Source organism: Vulpes lagopus, chromosome 5 (assembly GCF_018345385.1).
Source record: "Vulpes lagopus strain Blue_001 chromosome 5, ASM1834538v1, whole genome shotgun sequence".
In the NCBI taxonomy this organism is placed as follows: domain Eukaryota; kingdom Metazoa; phylum Chordata; class Mammalia; order Carnivora; family Canidae; genus Vulpes; species Vulpes lagopus.
The window spans coordinates 112,534,710-112,542,212 of NC_054828.1; the positions used below are offsets into that span (position 1 = coordinate 112,534,710).

At 39.0% G+C, this 7,503-nt stretch overlaps 1 pseudogene; it reads left to right on the forward strand.

The window, feature by feature from the left end:
* Positions 1–6,547: 6,547 nt before the first annotated feature.
* Positions 6,548–6,678, forward strand: LOC121492322 (annotated as a pseudogene).
* Positions 6,679–7,503: the final 825 nt, after the last annotated feature.

A 7,503-nucleotide genomic window follows, 5' to 3' on the forward strand; every position in this document is an offset into this window, starting at 1 on the left:
TTGATCAGGACAATCACTGCTGCTCGGATTTTCACTTTTGGGGCTGGAGGAAGATTGCTGTTACTTGGCTTTAAAAATAGAACACGAGCTGGACTCTTGTGAAGAACACTGCTCAGGCCCATTCACCCCTGGTCCCTGCCCTGCCTAGCCTCATCCAGCTTCTCAGAAGTAGCTCTACATAGGCTCTCCAGGCCTCTCAGCAGAGACTTAATCCCAGGCAGGCCTGTGGATTCTGCCCCAAGATCTGCCCTCTAGACAGCCCTTCATCCTAGGGGCTGAGGGGACATTGGTCTTGGCTAACTACCCCACTCCACTGAGCTGCCAGAGTTCCAGACCTAACTAGGCTCCCATGTGTTCATTCTCCAATATATGTTCCCATCACCTACATGGAAGGGCCTTAAACTTGGCCACCATTTTGCATCTAAGGAAATGACTGCCACCCCAGGACCCTGCACCAGATACCACCGTCATTTCACAGTTGCCTCATTTGGTTTGAATCCTTGCTTGTTCACTATGTTTGCATGGAAAGGGTGAAAATCCAGAGGATTCAAAGCTTTCAAGAGTCAGGATGTTTAAGAGGAAATGGTAAATACATTTGGTTCTCCATATTCATATAAGTAATTCAAACTCCGTAACAGAACAAAGATGCTCCACTTTTAACAAAGTTAAACATTCAGGGATCCCTGGGTGGCGCAGAGGTTTGGCGCCTGCCTTTGGCCCAGGGCGCGATCCTGGAGACCCGGGATGGAATCCCACGTCGGGCTCCCGGTGCATGGAGCCTGTTTCTCCCTCTGCCTGTGTCTCTGCCTCTTTCTCTCTCTGTGTGACTATCATAAATAAATGAAAAATTAAAAAAATATTTAAAAAAATAAACATTCACACATTTTGAAAGTACCACTTACATAGCACCTGGCCCAGTCAGAAGAGCAGGCAGGCAGCTTGATCTTGAGGTTGTAAGTTTGGGCCCCACATTGGGTGTAGAGATTACTTAAAATCTTTAAAAGTACCACTTAATGAATATGAGGATGAAGCTGAGTGTACAGACCTAGATTGAAATATTGTTTGATCCATTCAACATTAAGCTTTAATCTCATCTATTTTAAGTGTGAATTTCAGAGTTGTTTAAAGATTCACTTAGGTTGCATGTAGTGAACCTACACGTTCCTTGGATGTCCGTTGTGATTGTATTTGCAGGTTTGGGTTTTGTGTGTGGGTTTTTTTGTTTTTGTTTTTGTTTCTTTGTTTTTAGATTTTATTCATGAGAGACACAGAGGGGCATAGACCTAGGTAGAGGGAGAAGAAGGCTCCCTGCAGGAGCCTGATGTGAAAGTTGATACCAGTACCCCGGGATCACGACCTGAGCCAAAGTCAGATGCTCAGCCACTGAGCCACCCAGGTGCCCTTATAGTAGTTTTCAAAGCACTTTTCGTGTACTGCCTGATTTTTTGTCTTGGGAGGGAAGTATGTTGCATATCATCTGCATTTTTAGTGTGTAAGGTAACCAGATTGCTTGGCTAGCAAGAAGTTGAGTGGCAGAACTAGAGCCCAGGTCTGACTCCCAGTAGCCCAGCAAAGTGGATCTGTTGCCAGGGAAGAGTGTGGACGGGGTTTTCACACAGGTGGCAAGGAATCTTGAGATGGGAGTCCAAAAAACACACTAAATGGGACGCTACTGTATCATCATTCTAAAACTTCCTAGGTCAGTGGCTTTCAAATCTTTGACCCACAGTGAGAATATGTTCATTTTATGAGCCAGTACACTCGTACATTGCATTATGTGACTAGAACATTTAATGAAAAATATTTCTGGGTATAGTTAATATTTTCTGAGTTCTTTCTCCCCTTCTTTCCTGGATGATTCAGTCCTAAAATCATTGGGTGGAGCAGTGCAAGGTAGTATTGGTGCTGTTGGCTGTATGGTGTGCATATGAGAGCTCAAGTGAAATGAGGGAGACCATACATGGGAGTAGCCCAGCTTGGACGTCATTGTCTGAGGAGGGCAATCACATGGAAGGTGGCTTGATGTGGGTTGTCAGAGCCAGTGTGTGTGTGTGTCCCACCTGGAGAATTAGAACTCAAACGGCATTTGCATGTGGGATCAGCCTAGCCTAGGCTGTGAACCTGAGTGGAGTAAGGGCATGTGTATGGGAGGAAGCCCTGTGGTCAGATGGGAGCCCAAGTAGGGTGAGGCAGTCTAGGGTGTGGTGTCAACCTACCAGGGTGATGAAAACATCCACATAGGGGCCAGCCGTATGCAAAGAGAGTTTGGATTACAGCAAAGCAGAGCAGTGAAAAAAAAAATCTGGAAAATCGCTAAAAAGCTCTCCTGTGGATTTGCAGTCTAATTTCACATTGCTCAACAAGTCAAAATTTGGGACTTTGAGAGAATAATAAAACCAACTGGCAAGAGAGGGATGCCTGGGTGGCTCAGTGGTTGAGCATCTGCCTTTGGCTCAGGACTTGATCCTGGAGACCCAGGATCGAGTCCCACATCGAGAGCTCCCTGCATGGAGCCTGCTTCTTCCTCTGCCTTCTCTGCCTCTCTCTCTGTCTCTCATGAATAAATAAAATGTTAAAAACTTTAAAAAATTATCAAAAGAAAAGGCACAATTCCAGAAATGACAAAGGTACCTAATTACAGATACTTAGATACTAACATAAATTATGAACTACTTTAGGCCAAGAAAATTGAAATTTTAGATTAAAATGGACAAATTACTAGCAAAATATCACTAAAACAGACTCCAGAAACAAGATATCTGAGTAGTCCTAGTCCCATTAAAGAAATAGAAAAAGGGCAGCCCAGGTGGCTCAGTGGTTTAGTGCCACCTTCAGCCCAGGGCGTGATCCTGGAGACCCAGGATCAAGTCCCATGTCAGGCTCTCTGCATGGAGCCTGCTTCTCCCTCTGCCTGTGTCTCTGCCTCTCTCTCTCTCTCTCTCTCTCTCTCTCGGTCTCTCATGAATAAATAAAATCTAAAAAAATAAATAAATAAATAAAACCATCTAATGGGAAAACCCCCAGGCTCACCTGGCTTCACTCTTAAGTTTTAATCTATTATCTAGCAACATTTAAGGCATGAAACTTTAGATGTCTTTTACCGTAGCATCAATCCGATACCCAAACCAGACAGCATAAGAAGGAATAGGTCAAGGTTACTCATGAATATAGCTGTAAAACCATAAAATATTAGTGAACTGAATTCAGCAATGTGTATAAAAAAGATAAATACCATTGAGTTTATCTTACATGAGAGGTTGCTTTAACAATAGAAACTCAATAGGATTCTTAACAGGTTAGGACAAAAATCTCGCTATCATCTCAGATGCAGAAATTTTCATGAAGTTCAACATTCATTTAGAAAAACTAGCACTAGAAGGACTTCCCTAATCTGATTTAGTGTATCTATGAAAACAACCTACAACAAAGCGTTTAAAACTATAACGAAAATTAAAGGTAAAATAATTATTTTAACTAATCAAAGTTCTTTTTAAAGAGGAAAAATTCAATGTGAGGTGTTAAGAGTTCTCTCTGAGAGATCAGGTACAGATGAAGATGCTATTATAATTTCATTTCACCTTTGTACTTGATATTCTAGTGGGCAGTCACAAAAACTCCAAGGAAAAGTGATGAATTTGACATGTTAAAAATGTCTCAGTAAAAGACATTAAAGTGAAAAAGAACATTAAAAAGGTGGGGAAAATAGAGTTGTAACATTTTAAAGACCTTAAGATCACTTAAAGAGCATGTGACAAGAATCTAAAGACAACTCAAAAATGGGGAAAAGATTTGGATTGACATTTTACAAATGAGGAAATCCAAATGATCTACAAATATGACAAAAAGAATTCAGTCTTATTAGGAACCAGGGATATGCCAATTAAAACCAAGATAACATGCAATTACATGCTTAACCCAAAATGGCAAAAAATGACTCCAGGTATAGGTTGGAGCCATCAATTTGATTTTGTGCTAAGCTGACTATAATTTTACCATCATAGCTTTTGCACCATTAGTGCAAATGCTCACAGCGTGAAAAGGGCAAATTACATCTTAGTATGAACATGAAAGAAAAATTAACTTCACTGACTCCTGGATAAGGCCCCAGAGATTCCTAGGGGTTCTTGGACCACACTTTAGGAATTCTTGCCCTAACCAAGGAGATGTGCAAGAACTTTCTTAGCAACATAATAGCCCCAAACTAAAGACAACCCCAAACTTCATAACAACTCGTGTTAATTCTTACAGGAATGCTAAAAAATTAACCGCAACCAAACACACCAAGTGTTGATCAAAAGAAAGCAAGTTATGGAAGACAACACTGTGATTCCATTTGTTAAAGTTCAAAACAAAAATTATGCTTTATTGTTTTGGACCCATCCAAAGGTGGTAAAACCATTAAAAGAACAAAAACAAAAATACCAAGGGAATGCTTAACCCTAAGGCCAGGAGAGAGCTGACCTCAAGTGAAGAGGGTGGATAATGTGATCAGGGAAGGACTTTGCAGTCACCTGTGATATTCTAGTTCTTCACTGAATGAGAATATCATAAAGGTTCATTTTAAGCATTACAAGTATGTCTTATAGGCTCTATGTACATTTTTCAGCAAAAAATTTTAATCGAATATTCATTAACATAGCTGTTTCCTAACATTAAGAAGAAAAGCAAGATAGAGAATAATATATGTCATTGTAGTAAAAATGATGTGGAAAAGAATACATTAATATTTGTGGGCAACCCAGGTGGCTCAGCGGATTAGCGCCACCTTCAGCACAGAGCCTGATCCTGGAGTCCTGGGATTGAGTCCCACATCGGGCTCCCTGCATGGAGCCTGCTTCTCCCTCTGCCTGTGTCTCTGCCTCTCTCTCTCTTATGAATAAATAAAATCTTAAAAAAAAAAAACACACTTGTTTATACATGCACAAAGTGTCTCTGGAAAGGTACAGAAGAAACCATGATGAAGAGGGGAGTCTCCCTGCATGTGAAAGAGGATGGGATGACAAGAAGACAGAGGTGGAGGGGGGTACCTTATCTCTTCATCTCTCTACACTTTCTTACACATTTTGGTGTCGCACAATTCCGTATTACCAATACTAAAATATTTCCTAAAGCCCTATACACTTGGAAGTTTAAAAAATACTTTTTTTTTTTTTTTAAAGATTTTATTTATTAGAGGGAGAGAGGGCAAGCAAGCAAAAGCAGAGAAAAGGGATCCCTGGGTGGCGCAGCGGTTTGGCGCCTGCCTTTGGCCCAGGGCGCGATCCTGGAGACCCGGGATCGAATTCCACGTCGGGCTCCTGGTGCATGGAGCCTGCTTGTGTCTCTGCCTCTCTCTCTCTCTCTGTCTATCATAAATAAATTAATTAATTAATTAAAAAAAAAGAGAGAGAGAAAAGCATAGGAAGAGAGGGAGAAGCAGATTCTCCGCTGAGCAGAGAGCCCAATGTGGAGCTCAGTCCCAGGACCCTGGGATCATGACTTGAGCCAAAGACAGATACTGAGCCACCCAGGTGCCCTAAAAAATACTTCTGAATAAACTTGTATCAAAGATAAAATCAGACTGGAAATTATAAACCATTTTAGAATGATATTGCAACTAGAACATTACAGAGCAATTAGACAAGCGATCTTTTAAATGTTGAACAATCTGATGGGCAAAAGAAAAAAAAGTCTCATTTAATTTACTTTTCTCGATTACTATTGAGTTTGAGCACCTTTTTAAATCTCTCTTCTTTTCTCCTCCTCCTCCCCCTGCTCCTCCTTTTCTCCTTCTCATTGTTTTCCTCTACTTCTTTCTTTTTTGCTTCGGATTTTTCTCTGAGTTTCCTGATCATATCCTCTGTTGATTTAAATAATTGTCAGAATTCTATATATATTCTGAGTATTAATTCTGTGCAATGATTTACCCCTGCACTTTCTGTTTTCTTATAACCTCTACTATAGTATTCCTTTTAAGAGAAATTTAAAATTTCGAGAACAAATTTCTCTGTTTTTATGGCTTCTGGGTTTTGTATTTTATTTAGGCAGGCATTCTCCATCCCAATATTGTTTAAAATATAGTTTAAAAACCTTTAAAATATTTTTCCCTTTATTTTTTTTATTTTTTTTATTTTTCCCTTTAAATGTTTATTTGTACCATCTGTGTTTGATGTGATGGGGCAGGAGGTTCAATCTAATGTTATTTTTTCTTCAGTGGATAGCCAATTATCTCACATGATTTGTTGAAAAAGCTACTCTTCCTTCATATAGTTTAAATGTTGCTGCTAAAGAAATTAACTAAAAAAATATTGCCTCTATTGTAAGCTTCATTTGCAGAGATATATGGATCTGTTATGCACTTTATCCTACTGACCTATTTTCATCCCTTATGTTGCTAAATCTGTTTGTGTTAATGTTTACATAGCTTTATATATTTTTATATTTCTTTTTTCATATATTACAGGGCAAATTCCCACTCAATATTCTTTTTCAGATTTGGGGGGCTACTATTGAACATTCTCCCAGAAAAGAATCAGAATTCTTGAATTCCAGTCTAAAAATTCTCTTAAGCTTTGTGCAGTGGCAGTATCATAGCCAATGAGGTTTATCTGAGGTGCAATTATTGCTAATTAAAAATTCTCTTAAGATTTAGTTGGGACTGCATTAAATGTATAAATTAATTTGATTGTCCTGGATGGCAACAGCATAGAAACAGTTTTTCCATGCTAGAGTGATATTAATGCTGGATCTGAGTGACTTTCATGCAGTCTACTTTGTGAATATTTATTATTTGATTCTGACAGGCAATCCCAGGAAGCCATGTTCTGTATGAATTTTTAATAAGGGACCCTCAAAATCCAAAGCATTGATGGTGCTTAGCTCCTCTTTCAGTCTTTGGATAGTTTTAATGGGGATATATGTTTCCATATGGGTCATATGGTAACTCTGTGTTTAACCTTTTAAGGGATTACCAGATTGTTTTTCAAACTGTCTGCAAATTTTACATTCCCACCAACAATGTATGAGAGTTCCATATCCTAGCCAAGTCTTATTGTCCATCTTTTTTATTCTAGTGGGTGTGAAAAAGTTCTCATTATACGGTGTTGTTTTGTATTTTATTCTATTTTTCAAGAGCAGTTTTAGATTTACAAAAAAATTGATTGGAAAGCACAGAAATTTCCCACCTATCCCCTTCCCTTAACATGCAATTTCCCCAATTATTTGCATCTTGTATTAGTGTGGTACTATAATTGAAGAACAATATTGATACATGATACATTATTATTAACCAAAGTCCATAGTTTACATTAGGGTTTACTTTTTGTGTTATACATTCTATGGGTTTTGACAAATGTATAATGACATGTGTCTACCATTACTGTATTATACAGAATAGTTTTACTGCCCTAAAGATCTGCTGTGCTCCACCTATTCATCCTTCTCTCCCCTAGAATCACTGGCAACAACTGATCTTTCTACTGTTTTCCATAGTTCTGTCATTCCTAGAATGTCATACAGTTGTAA